Source organism: Schistocerca cancellata, chromosome 11, assembly GCF_023864275.1.
Source record: "Schistocerca cancellata isolate TAMUIC-IGC-003103 chromosome 11, iqSchCanc2.1, whole genome shotgun sequence".
Lineage (NCBI taxonomy): Eukaryota > Metazoa > Arthropoda > Insecta > Orthoptera > Acrididae > Schistocerca > Schistocerca cancellata.
Window position 1 is genome coordinate 106593423 of NC_064636.1, and position 16427 is coordinate 106609849.

A 16427-nucleotide genomic window follows, 5' to 3' on the forward strand; every position below is an offset into this window, starting at 1 on the left:
CTCTGTAGCGTGACGTTGAATCCTGCGCCAGTGACAAAGGACGGAAGTTTGTCGGGCGGTTGGTACGTCAGCGCCACACACTGCGCGACTTGTTGGGTGAAGGGTCTATAGGGCTCGGCTGTAGCGCACGTCTTACCCGCCCGACAGCCGACAGCGGAAAGTTCGTCGGTCGGTCGGTCGGTCGGTCGGTCGAAAGGCGTACACACTTCCAATTCGTCGGTCTGGCAGGTCTGTTGCTGCGCCCGTAGCGTTCTTTCGCAGAAGAAATTTTCATAAGCAGCTCTTTCCTCGAATCCGTGAGTACACCTTTTCACTGCGACGTTCGTTCTTCTGAGAATGCGGCATCATCAGAGCAGTTGGCAGGACTGACCGCGTGGCACTAGTTGAGATAGCCACTCTGTGTGTCGTTCGATTTGACACAGTGGTGGCGGCAGCGGTGTGAGGTGTTACATGGTGGTGCACATAGGTCGTTTGCTGTCTCGACCGAATTAGTAAGGTAAGAAGTGCTTTTCATTCTTGCGCGTGCTTTACCCTTACTTTGCGCAGCGATGGCAGTTTTCTGTTCTCCTTTATTTCACCGTCGAGGCTAAACAGGACAAAATAGCCTGTTGAAATAGTTACTCGCGAACTTCTTATTGCTAACCATAACTGTTGTCTCATGAATCCCACTGCTTGACAGACTTCAGGTACGAAAAGTGTAGCGTGAACTGGAAGGGAGGTCTTGTCTTGTGCTCTCGCCATTTTGATGAGAAAACTGGAAACTGAATGTTATACTGTACTTCCACGAATCTGCTGGAAAAATCCTTCTAAGGTGGCCGTGGGGTTCTAGGCGCTTCAGTCTGGAACCGCGTGGCCGCTACGGTCGCAGGTTCGAATCCTGCCTCGGGCGTGGGTGTGTGTGATGTCCTCAGATGAGTTAGGTTTAAGTAGTTCTAAGTCTAGGGGACTGATGACCACAGATGTTAAGTCCCGTAGTGCTCAGAGCCAAATCCTTATAAGGAATAACGGGGTAATATTTGAGTGGTGGGCCTCCTTGCATTTCCCATAGTTCATTTGCGATAGATGAACATAGTATACATCAGACTAATAGAAACGCGCCATTATCTGCTACATACTTTCTGAATTTATGCAGCACTTTTAATTTTTATGACGGAAAGGTGCGTTTTATATGGCAGAGTACCTTTAAATGTAGCACGAAAATAAATATCAGGCTACTCTACAGTTCAATCTGTTACCACATTCGTTGGTTTCGAGAACTCTTCCAAATTAGCACTCTTCAATCTAAGCTAGAAATCGAGCTATGCTGTAGATTAGTTTGGGTCGACAGAAGCGTCCGATCCCACGCGTTGGCTTTGACCCGTGACGTAAGGGTGTTGTCGTGTGTGACGTCATGACGGCGCGGAGTTTGGTTTGAGTGTGGCTGTCTCCAGTTCTGTTTTATCTTATTTTATTTACTTTTCTGATCTGTTCGTTCTATCTCGTGAGATTTTTTTAAAATTTAAAAACACTTATTACTTATTTTAATTATCTGTTTCCTCCAATTTCTGTTTTAGTTTATTATATTTGTCTTTCTGATCTGTTCGTTCTATCCCGTGAGATTTTTTTTAAAAAAAGACAAACACTAATCAGCTACTGAAGCATCTTTATATCTTCTATTGGTTGCAGGGGTTACGACCCCTGGGGAGGTGGGCGGGTATTCATGCATGGCTGTCTTCACTTACACGTTGTAGCTACACAAGGCGTCTAAATTTGTTTACATTTAGTTTGCCCCCCACCCAAAACACCCCATTTCCCGCACTTGTCCCGTTAGTGTCATTAGGCTTCTTGTGGAAAGTGTGTGTGTTTGTTTTTGTTTCCGCCATATTTGTGACGTCATGGGTCAAAGCAGGCGGGCGGGATCGGACGCTTCCGTATTTCCATTAGTTTGGCAACACATCCAAAAGTTCAGTGGGCTGTCGGATGAGCAGTGAGGTGGGTCCCTAAATCGCACTAGCCATAAAGATAAGTGATGATGAAAGAAATATCTTTCGCAGTGGAACGAAACGTTGCCCTTCGAAGTGTACTGGATAAGACAACTTGAATCACTGCTCGGTGTAAAAAAACTTGTCAAGGCACTGCTTTGTATTGGCTATTACTATGGTCTGTAGTTGCAGTTACCGGTCCAGATGGTACCATTGTGCGTTTGAGTTCCTGAACACACAATTACATAAACAGCATATTTTAGCAGCATATGACGTAATGGAAACTTGACTGCGTAAACATCAATATGGCTCCAGCTCAGTTCGCATCCGGTATTAGTATGATGTGTCAGCGAATCACAGCCGCGTTGTTACTCAAATGCGTCGTGTTACGGCTGACCACTTCACAATTTAATTTCGATATTCAGGATATTTTAGAATGACGTTCGTGGTGTCAAACTAATGTTGCATGGTCAGGTCAGACTGTCCCATTCCAATTTTATCCTGACTATTGCTGTTAGTGCAGGCCTGGATGAATTACCAAATGGGTGAAGAATTCCTAATGTGCAAACTTCCACAGCTTTTGTCGTGCTTAGAATGTTGAATGTCCTGAGTTTCGTCTTCCTTTTTGTCAATAATCGCTTTTCTAAAAACCGCGACTGGCTCGTTTGCTTAAATAGCAAGCAATTCGAGGTAGAACTTCAGCGGACATCTGGCATCTACTGAAACACAGGGACGTGTAATTACATTCATCTCTGATAGCAAAAGGTAGCCATGATATATTTCTACTCCTAAAAAGCATAAAATTTGCTATCCCGTGCGCTATACGGAAACGGGAGGTGTCTGATTGCATAAGATATCGGGTGCAGTGATGGACCTTCGTTCGCTAAACATCGTACTGACATTCCTCGTAAGAAAATAAACGACGCCACAACGGGGTCGACAGAAGCGTCCGATCCCACGCGTCGGCTTTGACCCGTGACGTAAGGGTGTTGTCGTGTGTGACGTCATGACGGCGCGGAGTTTGGTTCGAGTGTGGCTGTCTCCAGTTCTGTTTTATCTTATTTTGTTTACTTTTCTGATCTGTTCGTTCTATCTCGTGAGATTTTTTAAATTTAAAAACGCTTATTACTTATTTTAATTATCTGTGTCCTCCAATTTCTGTTTTAGTTTATTATATTTATCTTTCCGATCTGTTCGTTCTATCCCGTGAGGGTTTTTTTTAAAAAAAGACAAAAAACACTAATCAGCTACTGAAGCATCTTTATCTTCTATGGGTTGCAGGGGTTACGACCCCTGGGGAGGTGGGTGGGTATTCACGCATGGCTGTCTTCACTTACACGTTGTAGCTGCGCAAGGCGTCTAAATTTGTTTATATTTAGTTTCCCCCCCCCCCACCCAAAACACCCCATTTCCCGCGCTTGTCCCGTTAGTGTCATTAGGCTTCTTGTGGAAAGTGTGTGTGTTTTTCTTTCCGCCATACTTGTGACGTCATGGGACAAAGCAGACGGGCGGGATCGGGCGCTTCCGTATTTCCCCACAACGAAATAAAAAACGTGGGTGGTATGCACGGTAACCGAGCCAACGAATTTGTGTTCTCAGGTTCCAAAGCATCCACCAGCTGGGAACAGTTGCAGAACCCGGAAAAAAAGACCGTACTAAAGCCGACTCGGTTTTCTACTCATGCGTGAGTGAATAAGAGGGACAGTATTTCGCATTATAAATGTGATTTCACACTTAACAGTATAAGCAATCCTACTTAGCATTTTCTGACATCACCTGTTATTCGCGGCACCCAACGATACCAATATTAGGCTACATGGCAGCCAAAGATGTATCGTAATCGCTATTGCTGTAGTGCGTGCCAGGATAAACACTAGGACTAAAAAAAAATTTCATCCTAAACAAAAGACTAATAAACTGAATATAATAATTCCTTCGACAATCAACATAGCATTGCTTCTCATACACACCTTTAAGTGTAATTTCTCTCGAAACCAACTAAAATACGGCAAACAGTGCTATAAAGAAAATTAAATACTCACCAAGAAGTGGCGTCACAGCACCCACTAAGGTTCCTATAAGCACGAGCTGGCCTATCAGCCATTTTGTTTCCCAGATCTCTGAAGTGTAAATATTCTACGGTGCTATAGGATTTGCGTCACGGCACTTTAGCACGAAATTGTGGGTGGTTGTGCTGCCATAAACTTGTTTTAACCGGTCTAGAAGTGGATTTAGAATGGTTCGTTCCCCAGAGGATTCGGAGAGAAGGAAAAAAATGGACTTAACTGTCGTCGCGAAACCTGGGAACCCGGACGGAGCGCACAGTTATGTATTTTAAGTAAATATTTGACCTGAATCAATATGTAATAGTAAAAAATCGTATGATATTCGAACGTAGGTTTTTGTTCAGTTGGTTTGAAAGTACTACGTCTTACCAGAGATTTTGCCTGTAGGGAGTTAGCATCCCCAAAATATCAACACAGCAAAACATTCCAGAACATACAGTATTTAGAGTACAATATGTGCGTCTTACAGTATATTGGGAAATACGGAAGCGTCCGATCCCGCCCGTCTGCTTTGACCCATGAAGTCACAAATATGGCGGAAACAAAAACAAACACACACACTTTCCACAAGAAGCCTAATGACACTAACGGGACAAGCGCGGGAAATGGAGTGTTTTGGGTGGGGGGCAAACTAAATATAAACAAATTTAGACGCCTTGCGTAGCTACAACGTGTAAGTGAAGACAGCCATGCATGAATACCCACCCACCTCCCCAGGGGTCGTAACCCCTGCAACCCATAGAAGATAAAGATGCTTCAGTAGCTGATTAGTGTTTTGTCTTTTTTAAAAAAATCTCACGGGATAGAACGAACAGATCAGAAAGATAAATGTAATAAACTAAAACAGAAATTGGAGGAAACAGATAATTAAAATAAGTAATAAGCGTTTTTAAATTAAAAAAAAATCTCAAGAGATAGAACGAACAGATCAGAAAAGTAAACAAACTAAGATAAAACAGAACTGGAGACAGCCACACTCGAACCAAACTCCGCGCCGTCATGACGTCACACACAACACCCTTACGTCACGGGTCAAAGCCGACGCGTGGGATCGGACGCTTCTGTTGACCCGTATATTGTCATTGATCAACTACGAGCCACGATTGCTTAACTTTTATTTAGATAACCGTTTCCGGCAGAATTAGGCCCAAACTGCCGTCATCGGATCTGTATCACAATAGTAACCGTAACTCATCAGAACCAACTGCTATTTTTAAAGTTGAGAAAGCTCGCCAGTTCCACTATCAGCATTTCTCAATAGGAACAAACAACATAAGACATTAAGCCCCTGGGTTGATAGGGCCCAGGTCACGTCAAAAGCTGTACTCAGTTTAATACTGCGGAAACAGGTCTTCTAAGTAAAAATTTTAAGCTATCTTGGCTTGTATGTCAATGACTCGTCGATTTCAGATCGCCCCTCAAAAGTCACAATGACGAACTTTGAAACTGACAGTGCCTCTGTAGTAATGTTTGGTGCAGTCGCTGTAGGGTTGGTAGGCCTGTAGGGCGTAGGGCTGTACCTTGAAATGGGCATTTGGTATTGTCCGAGATATCATTCAAGATATCATTCAAGAAAAGCTAATATTCAAAATGTATACAATTTTACCCTTTGTCAACTTTAGCCATTTTCCAAATTTACACATCACTTGTGCTTTACCTTGGAGAAGGAACTGTGTAGTGTGTGTTAAGTATGTTCTTGTGTGTCCTGAAAATTTTACGGAGGCGGCTTCATTCGATAAAAGTGCCGTGTTTGATAAATTTCGTATTTATGCTTGGTTATTTCGCAAATATACACTTTAGATGCAGCTGCGACAACTCGTACTTACAGGAGCCTGGTACATGATTTAATAAACGTCATTATCGAATATTTAATTTGAATTCCACGAAGAAAATAAAACATAGTACGCTATTGTATCACAGAAATATACATGATTCTTGCACCTTTATTCTTCAGACAGCAAAGAAAAGCAGCATCCACTGCTGCAGAATTGAACCATTTATCATACAACTGAAGCGGTATTTTTCATCATCGTACAGGCTTAATGAGTGAAATGTTATGAGTTTATCCAGACTGGAAGTTACTTTAACGTACATTAAGAGTAGACTGGTACAAAAGATTTCGTTCACGAACGTGTGACGAAATAGTTTCCACGTGACATCCGCTTTCCTGTGATGTGGAGGGCTGAAACAAACTGCCCGCGTAGATGCCAGATAATATTCGTTCTTTGTGAAACAGAGTTGTATTTGGTAACGATCGTCCTTCAAATTGTGTACTGCGGCAGTGTGGAACATCATAGTGGACTTTAAATGTACGGAAATACTGGGAAATGCGCTACCAGCGAATAAGTGAGTTGCGTAGTGCCTACTGCCACGTTATGTTTGATACGTGCTCATAACGTACAGCGAAATGCTCATTGGACATTTGCCTATTTGTAATCTGTATTCTCGAAATTTCGTTGTTCCATAGATTTATAATTGAAAGTGCGTGATATATGGAGCGAATATATACTTTCGGCGGGTCGACAGAAGCGTCCGATCCCACGCGTCGGCTTTGACCCGTGACGTAAGGGTGTTGCCGTGTGTGACGTCATGACGGCGCGGAGTTTGGTTCGAGTGTGGCTGTCTCCAGTTCTGTTTTATCTTATTTTGTTTACTTTTCTGATCTGTTCGTTCTATCTCGTGAGATTTTTTTAATTTAAAAACGCTTATTACTTATTTTAATTATGTTTCCTCCAATTTCTGTTTTAGTTTATTATATTTATCTTTCTGATCTGTTCGTTCTATCCCGTGAGATGTTTTTAAAAAAAGACAAAAAACATTAATCAGCTACTGAAGCATCTTTATCTTCTATGGGTTGCAGGGGTTACGACCCCTGGGGAGGTGGGTGGGTATTCATGCATGGCTGTCTTCACTTACACGTTGTAGCTATGCAAGGCGTCTAAATTTGTTTATATTTAGTTTGCCCCCCACCCAAAACACCCAATTTCCCGCACTTGTCCCGTTAATGTCATTAGGCTTCTTGTGGAAAGTGTGTCTGTTTGTTTTTGTTTCCGCCATATTTGTGACGTCATGGGTCAAAGCAGACGGGCGGGATCGGACGCTTCCGTATTTCCCTTTCGGCCATCAGTCTTTTATTACGTTCACCCATACACTGGTTTCTCCAACTTAAAACCAAAACGCTACAGATCAGTCGTCACAGAAAGATGACGGTGGGGGAGGGGGAGAAGCGGTGACAAGTGTCACACATCTAATCGATGAATGTTCCCGTTCAAGAAGAAAACAGAAGTGCGTTAGTGTCGGCGGCCGAGGAATATCTTGCGTCGAAAGCAGGCGAGCGCAAGTGAACAGCGTTCGGCCGTGTTCGGTTCGCATTCGCTCGGGTTTCTCTGGTTGCCTTTGTGTCAGCGAACCATCAGTGAGAGTAAATCTTCAGTCTGTTTACTTCTGTTGTCGACGTGAGTTGCGTGACAATGTGTATTATGCACTGAAGCACCAAAGAAATTGGTATGGGCACGCGTATTCAAATATACCGTATTTACTCGAATCTAAGCCGCACTTTTTTTCCGGTTTCTGTAATCCAAAAAACCGCCTGCGGCTTAGAATCGAGTGCAAAGCAAGCGGAAGTTCTGAAAAATGTTGGTAGGTGCCGCCACAACTAACTTCTGCCGTCGTATATATGTAGCGCTACACAAGCATGCTTTGTGGGCACAAAGACAAATACTGGCGCCAAAACTTTTTTTTTTCTCCGCCCCGAGTTTCGACCACTGCATTTTCATACATTATCCAACGAAGTAAATACAAATTCTGTATTGTTCACCTTCGAATGTAGCAGAATTTCAATGTACTACGAAAATCCAACTGGCAAGACTGTTAGGGATGTTTGTCAATATGGCTAAGTCTACGGTCCGAGATTTTTCCTACCTGTGAGAAGAGATGGTTGCTAATACGAACCTGATGAAATGTGAATCACATGCAGTATTCTATTCACCATAAGAATAATACGAATATAAACATTTTGCCATGTATTCTTTCGTGTTTGCTGCTCTCTCATTTAAATCCTGTCTGGTTAATAAACTACGAAACTAGTGAGGCAACAGCAAACGCGGAAGAATATACGTATCGTGTCATGTTTATGTTCGTATTATTCTTATGCCTAATAGTGATATAGTCAGAAATGAAGCACGGCAACTGACTAGATTTTAAATGTAAGATGATTAATTTCTGTGAAGAATTTGATGTACTAAAGAAGCGGCCGCAAAGATTTTCAAACGGAGAAAAATTTTCGCCTAACTCTCGTTCAGAACATGTTCTATCATACGCAGTCTATTATTTGGTTCTTGTTGATCATTATCAAAGAAAGCAGCAGTGTAAGTAACAACAAATAGCAGTCTCTTGCCATTGTTTCGCTAATGAGACGATTCCTCTTTTTTTTTTTTTTTTTTTCTTATTTATTTGTAAGCGGCGGTAGCGCGCACAAAAGTAAGTCATGCCGCGAGCGGCGACAGGCCGTAAACACGCACTATCAGAATGCGACAAACAATGCATGACACAGTACAGTAATGCATTTTCAGCTTAGAGTGACGTAAACACCTACAACAAAAAAACGGCACTTATCAGATCAAAGCAAAATAAGCAATCGATTCAAACCAGACGAAGCACGTGAAAAAGGAAGGGTACCCGTATAAATACGGACGAAGCGCCTGACGCGTAACATTGGCTACCTGGTAAAGCTTAACTGCTAAGCTTACGACTCGAACCAAACTACTGTAGCTGTATCGTCTTTCATTCGACCTAAATTGTCTCATTACAATGGACCAACTTTGTTTCGATTTGGAGGTGCGGCCTAAAATTTTTCTCTCCCCTTGAATTTCGAGTCTCAAATTTCAGGTGCGGCTTAGATTCGGGAAATATTTTTTTCTTTTATTTCGAGTCTCATTTTTCAGGTGCGGCTTAGATTCGAGTGCGGCTTAGATTCGAGTAAATACGGTAGATATGTAAACAGGCAGAATACGGCGCTGCGGTTGGCAACGCCTGTATAAGAGTGTCTGGCGCAGTTGTTAGATCGGCTACTGCTGCTACAACGGCAGGTAACATAGTCGGCGCGCGAGCGATGGGACACGGCATATACGAGATGGCGATGAAGTGGGGATTTTCCTGTACGACCATTTGACGAGTGTAACGGGCATATCAGGAATCTGGTTAAGCTTCAAACCTCAGACATCGCTGCGGCTGGAAAAAGATCCTGGAAGAACGGGACCAATGACGACTGAAGAGAATCGTTCAACGTGACAGAAGTGCAACCCTTCCGCAAACTACTGCAAATTTCAGTACTGGCACATCAACAAGTCAGTGAACGAAACAGTACCGACATGGGCTTTAGGAGCTGGAAGCCTACTCGTCTGGGCCCGCCAACACACACTGGACTGTTAATGACTGCAAACATTTTGCGTGGTCTGAAAAGTCGCGTTTCAAATTGTATTTAGCGGATGGACGTGTACAGGTACGGAGACAACCTCATGAATCCATGGACCCTGCATGTCAGCAGGGGACTGTTCAAGCTGGTGGAGGCTCTGTAATGGTGTGGGGCGCGTGCATTTGGAATGATATGGGACCTCTGATAAGTCTAGATGCGACTGATAGATCACATGTACCTAAGCATCCTGTCTATACATGTCAACTGTGCATTCTGACATACTTGGGCAATTCCAATAGGACAATGCGACACCCGCACGTCCAGTAATGCTACAAAGTAGCTCCAGGAACACACTTCTGAATTTAAACACTTCCCTTGGCTACCAAACTCGAAGACCTGAATATTGTTGAGCATATCCGCGATGCCTTGCTAGGTGCTGTTCAGATAGCCACCGCCTCGTACTGTTGGGAATTTGTGATGATTCATGGTGTCAATTCACTCCAGCACTATTTCAGATATTAGTAGAGTCCATGCCACGTAGTGTTGCGGCACTTCTGCGTGCGCGAGGGGGCCCTATGCGATATTAGGCAGGTGTACCTTCGGTGTACATGCTTTTGGGATCCCAGAGTCCACAGCTCAAATGCTGATGCAAAGAAATATGATTAACAGAAAACTGTAAAGCAATCAACGGTCCAAGCTGGGAGTTGAGAAAGACGCTAAATTCATTCCAGGCTGCTATCCACCAGGAACGGACTGAATAAGCACAAACTTCGACTTTTCTGTTATTAAAACAGAAAAGCGCGATAAATTTCTTGAAGTTAAACAAGTGATTGTGTTACTACGATAAATATTAAAAATACACGAAGTTCATTTGCGTTGCTTACGTTCATGGTAGCTGCAGTTACATGGCTGGTGTAGCAGTGCGATGTTAGCTGCTTTTGGATGGCAAAAGAAAATGTTTACCTGGCATCGCAGTATCTGCCGTCTAACAAACTATACAGGGTGATCCACGAAGATATGCAAATATTTTAATGTTATGCTACAAGTAAAACTAAAGGAAAAAACTCGTATAAACACAGGTCTACAAATGTTTAAGTAGTTCGGCTAATAAAAGATTTTGCCTGAAATTAAGCAACTTCGCTAATACGAAGCCATCGCTAAACTCTACAAGGTAAAGCACGATTTCCATTTATTTTGTTGTTATTGATCTGGCGAATCTAATAAAACGTGTTCGAGACGTGTATCTGCAGTAGTTTTCCAGAACATCCAGAGAAGCAAAGACGTAATTTCGTAAAATTTTTAATGTACTACCTACTTGGCCCAATCTGTTTTTAAGTTCCAGAGAACTGCACAAAGTTTTCAACAGAATCTGTAGAGAATTTAATTTTTGGAAACTGATGGTAATAACATTAACTCAAACAGTGTCAGATAATCTGCTTTTATTAATACAATAGCACACGTGAATTCATGTTAAACCGAAAAAAAACAAAGCTCAGTGTTACAGAAGCTACACGGTTAAAATTTCACAACACAGTGACAACAAATGTTCAAAAACGTGTCTTCAGAGTTCAATACATTTAGCTGCACATGTATGACTAGATTTTGTTGCTCGTTTGTTTCACAGGGTTGTTCGTAATTTCATCTATTGCATTCATAATGCAAGTAATGCCTCACGTGTATTGATTTGTGCTCGTAAACTTTCTACCATCCCCATGCACAAAAATCCACTGGTGTTAAATCGGGCGATCTGGGTGGGCACAGACGTGTAGCGCCACGACCAATTCATTTCTGGGGAAAATGTTCATTTAAACGAGTAGTAACGGCGTTCGTCAAATGTGGACGCGGCGTCATGTTGAAAATACATTTGCAATCGCGTAGAAAGTGGAACATCTTCGAGCAAGAGGGGGCCTTCTTTTTGAAGGAATTGTTCGTACGTCTCGACAGTTATACGTCCTGGGAAAATGAATGGTCCATTATAACACACTCCACAGGTTTATGCGAAGTCGCTGCTGGAAATTGCGTTGCACTGTTGCATGTGGGTTTGCTTCAGAACATACGTGTTCGTGCCTCATTAGTAAATGAAATGTATTTGTGTAACCGCCGATTAGGATTTAACCAGATGCACAACTCCAAGCGAAGGGCAGGATCTCCCGGATGTAAATGATGCATATTTTGTTTATGGTAAGGATACAGATTATTGTACTTCAGAGTACGCCATACCTTAGATTGTGAAATGCCTAATGGTTGAGAGATACGTCGTGTACGGTTTATCCGGGCTACGATGAAGAGCATCCATAATATCCTCGTCGTCTTCGCGTATTGAGCGCTCGTACTCATTATGAACGCTAGGTAGAGAACATATCTCAAGTAACATTCGAAATACTCCACTAATGGTTCGTGCATTCGGAATGCTCAGAGTTGGATAACGTAAGCGATATTCGTTAACTGCAGCCGTAGCTTTATCACATTTGTCATAAACACCATATCGGCGTATTCCTCTATCGTAAATTTCAAAGGCATCCTTCTTTCATAAATAATCTAAGAGCTACAAAAGTTACTATGTGGTTTCACATAAACTGTTATGTTCTTTCACTAAGCAATACAGAAAACTAACTCGTTTCAAGGTTAGGAAACGACAGAAACAACTAGCGGTTGACAACAATGACATAAAAGTTTTTACATTCTTAATGGGAAGTAAACAAATTTAGTTGTATAATCTTTGCTTCTCTGGATGTTGTGGAAAACTACTGCTCACACACACGCCTGGGACATATTTTATTAGATTCACCAGATCAGTAAAAAAATAAATGGAAATCGTGCTTTACTTTGACCTCGTGCAGTTTTGCGATTCCTTCATATTAGCAAAGTTGCTGAATGTCAGGCAAAATCTTTTATTAGCCGTAACTAAACATTTGCGGACCTATCTTCGTATGAACTTTTTTCGTTTGTTCTACGTGTAGAATAACATTAAAATATTTGCATATCTTCGTGAATCACCCTGTATAGCAGATATCGAGTGGTGTGACGTGTCGTATTTATAGTCCGTTGATGATAATTTATTAACATTATATCCCTTACACTTTCAATAAAACCCTTGAAATGCTTTGCGTATGTCGGCGCAGACATCCGAAGCTATCTGAGATGTAGCAGCTAGGGAAATGCGAAAGAATCATTAACCTTGATTCCAGCTGCTAACACCAAGTGTAAGTGCCCGCCTTTCTTTAGGTTATGTTCGTGCTCGGTAATTACTGTTGTGCTTTGAAATTCCGTCCTGTTACCGGAAGTCAAAGGAAAACGTCAACCGACACACAGTTCTGGACTGATTCTAAGGGAAGTTGTAGATAAGTTTTACTGCCGTCTCCCCACACACATCGCTCTTAGGTAAAAATAAAGCCAACTAAATAGTCGTCTACCTTCGCTACTTTTTCTTTCTTCATCAGAAACAGCGCGCACGCCATTCGAAATTCTCCTCCACTAATGTTTCCTATTGTGGCTTTCACTGTGGCGTGGTATCGTGTGTGCGAATTACTAGCTGCAGAGGACTGTGGCGTGGTATCGTGTGTGCGAATTACTAGCTGCAGAGGACTGTGGCGCAGCGCTCACGCCTTAAGCCGTCGGCACACGGACCGTGGATCTGAGCGTTGAGCGTGCCCAGTTTCTGACGTCATAGCGTGGAATAGCACGCTCAGGAGTCTTTCCGAACGTGCAGAGCAATATCTAGCATGTCAGATATTCTGGGCGTGCGTCTGAGCGTTGACCAATGAGATGACACAACGCCACCTACGTCACAAGCACTCCGTCTCCCTTCAGTACAGAGTTGTGAGGCGCCATATTGGCATTCATTTCAAGCCTATTTGTATATATGCCGTTTCTGAGCACCAGCAAATTGAGAATCACAGGAAAACCCATTGTTACCTGTGTAATTCGTTACAATAAAATGAGAAACATCATATTCGTGGCAAAAGAATTATTGTAACTTGCGTATTGAGAGTAGGCTATTTGAAGGCAGCGACACACTGAAGATAGACCCAAAACGTATTTTTCTTGGTACAATTTGTTACAATTAAATTTCAGTTAGTAACATAGCTACGATTAAGGATTTCAGCAAGGGGTAACATAACGTGAGTAGGTAACAAGTGTGATGTTGGTTTAGCATAATGAATAGTCTCTGACCACTAAGGACTTTGATAACGAGGCCATGGTTCGCGTATTTGACTCCCCCAAAAAATTTTTTCTAACATTCGTGTTTTTATTAGGTTCTGATACTTTATTATTAGTTTAATATAAGCATATATTATAATATTTGATATGTAAATATAAGTTCACCTTTTTTTTAAGGGTGACTTTGTTGGTTTGGCTTAATCTAAAGGACAGCTTGCGCTACTTGTATGAAGATATTTTGTTCCTTTTTCTTTTACGCTTCGTAGTTCACATGTTGCAAAGTTTCTGCTACTGCGTAGGAACAGTGATCAAGTAAGACTGACCTTGGGGTTTTTAGTAAAATGTGGGAATGATGAAATAATGTTTATCTTATGCGGAGAAGTATTCCAAATTTGTAATGCACTGTTTGTAATGGAACTTCCATAAGCCTGTGTCCTTATTAATTGGACATGGTACTTTGCTTTTCGTGGACGATGGAGGAAATGTGCGTTTTAACAGAGCTAGCGTGGGAATTTTACGCGCTCCCGTTGAGTAGACAGTGTGATTACGAACTAGAAGCATCCCTCAACTGCCGCTGGAGTACGTTGCGATCGCGTATACCACGTTGGGGCCCACGTACCGTATGCACAAGTCGCATCGTTCCTGAGCGCCGAGCAGCACGTTGAACTTGCCACGGTCCGTGTGCCGACGGCTTTAGGCTGCGTTCACACTGCCGGCCGGGCCGAGCCGAGCCTGGCCGGGCCGCCGCCCGCTTTGATGTCAAACACGTGGTTCTGAACTGCGGTGTTCACACTGGCGGCCGGGCAGCGCCGACACGGCGTGAGCCTCCCGGCGACATCCCGAGTGTCTTAATACTGCCGGCGCGAGCCGACCGCAGGCGCGAGCCTGTGGAGCAGCACTACAGCTTCTGCGGTACACGCATCACACGCCTCCCTTCTGCTTTCATCACAAGTGTGACTGCACACGTCTTTTATTTTAAGATGTTACCTCACATTTCACAATCGGCGAGGAAAAATTACGTTTATTACAATGATACGTTGAAAGGTGGCTACACTGAGCCACAGCGCCAGAGATCGGGCCAGAGAGTATTGTTCCGCCGCCTCCACTGGCAGTGATTATTTGAGAAGTAGCGGCAGGCAGTTCTTGCTGAGAAGTTGTGGTGGACACTGCTTGTCGTGAAGTCGGAGTGAGATGTGGTAGTGGAGAGTGTTGTTCCATGTTTATGCAGTTATTTGATGGGAGAAATAGCAGATGTTATTCCAATGGAGATATTGTAATGATCTGAGTGCTTTTCGTCAATATATATGAAGGTAACAAATTCCCTGTTTTTTTTCTTTTTATTACTTCTGTATCTTAAATAATGCATCATTACAGGTTCAGTCAACAAAGCATCTGGCTTGTGTTCTTGTATTAGAGTGTAATTCTGGTTTTCTTGCGTAATTATAGTATTTCTAATTTTTTTAATTACTTCAATATAAATGGTACTTGAAATTTCTTGTCTTATTGGAGAAGAACCGTGCCAGATGTGTACGTTGAGTCATACTTCCACATACAGAAGTTATACTTCTGCTTTGGTTTCGTAGGTTTTATAGTTGCTGGGGACTTAATTAATTAACTGTGTTAACGAAAATTTTGTTTCATTGTTTGTTGTTATTCTATGCAGTCAGATTGCGTACTAAAACTAGTCAGGGCCAGCCGTTTACGAGACTTGCGTAATCGGACTTACAGCTACAAAAAATATTTGCATTATTATTATAATTAAGCCCCCATGCAACGTGCGAAATTACTTTTATTTCATTTATTTAATCTACCGTATTTACAACAATAAGCTTACCAGCGATCGCGGCATTGCCGCCACTGAATAGTTCGCATTTACTTGTAAACGGAGACAGATATGAGTGTCACTGAGAGACGGAAATGTGTCCCTACCAAATGATAATGCATTGTAAAGTCATGCTGTGGCAGTTCCTTATCAGTGGAGATAGAACCACTGAGTCAAAGGGCATTATCTCAAAACTCTTCGCCTATCAATCTGTCTATCTTACAAGGTAATGAAAAGAATTGTGATGTCATCAGTGGCTCCACATGATGAACCATCACCACTGCCAAGCGCTGCATCATGAAGAAAAAAGAAGAAAAAAGTTGGGAAATTCTGAAGTTGAAGGCACAGCAAGACATTACCCAAAATGACGAAGCTAATTACTTCCTAATGATTCTCAGGAGTCCCATAAACTCTCTTCCCCTCAGAGGTAAGCGTTTGTGAAATTTAAAATACAAAAGCATGACTACAATCAACTGGAGGTAGCGAATGCTGTACAAAATTCTACTGCAAACCAAAAAGTGTGTACTAACGAATCTTACCTTATCGTTATACACAATTTTTCTTCTGCTGTTATACTTCTGCGAAACTTTGTGTTCTGTTTAGAAATTTTGTCTTGTATGTTCTGCAGCACATACTGAAATGTATTATGATTCATTCTGTAGTTTGAATAAAATTTTTCAGGATAGTTTTTAAGTTCTTCATATAAAGAAAAAAACTCTCCTAAATGTCTATCGCTATTCATAGGATGAATCCATAACCTCCTAGTTCTTCTGTACTTCAAAACTCGACGAGTTACTGCAGAGTCAAAACAATACTAATAAAAGAGTGAAGACATTGTTCTACACGACAGCAGAGACTAGCTGAAGGCGAGCACGTGTTGACTGCAGCTGCGTTTTCTACTGACTTGCTTGTCAGCTGTCGAAGGGTGGAGATCTTTTTAAATTTATTTATTTATTTGGCCTCCCGCCAGCCATTTAGCCAGAGTGGGGATTACCTTGACAGTG

The 16427-nt window shown here is 42.2% G+C and overlaps 1 protein-coding gene across 1 annotated transcript in view; it reads left to right on the forward strand.

The window, feature by feature from the left end:
• The first annotated feature begins 428 nt into the window (after positions 1–428).
• The window catches only part of LOC126108290 (myotrophin-like), a 70137-nt gene continuing 54138 nt past the window's right edge, over positions 429–16427 (forward strand). The window contains exon 1 of the mRNA XM_049913513.1: positions 429–496. The gene's annotated coding sequence lies outside the window, so the exon portion shown is untranslated. The remainder of the gene's footprint in view (positions 497–16427) is intronic.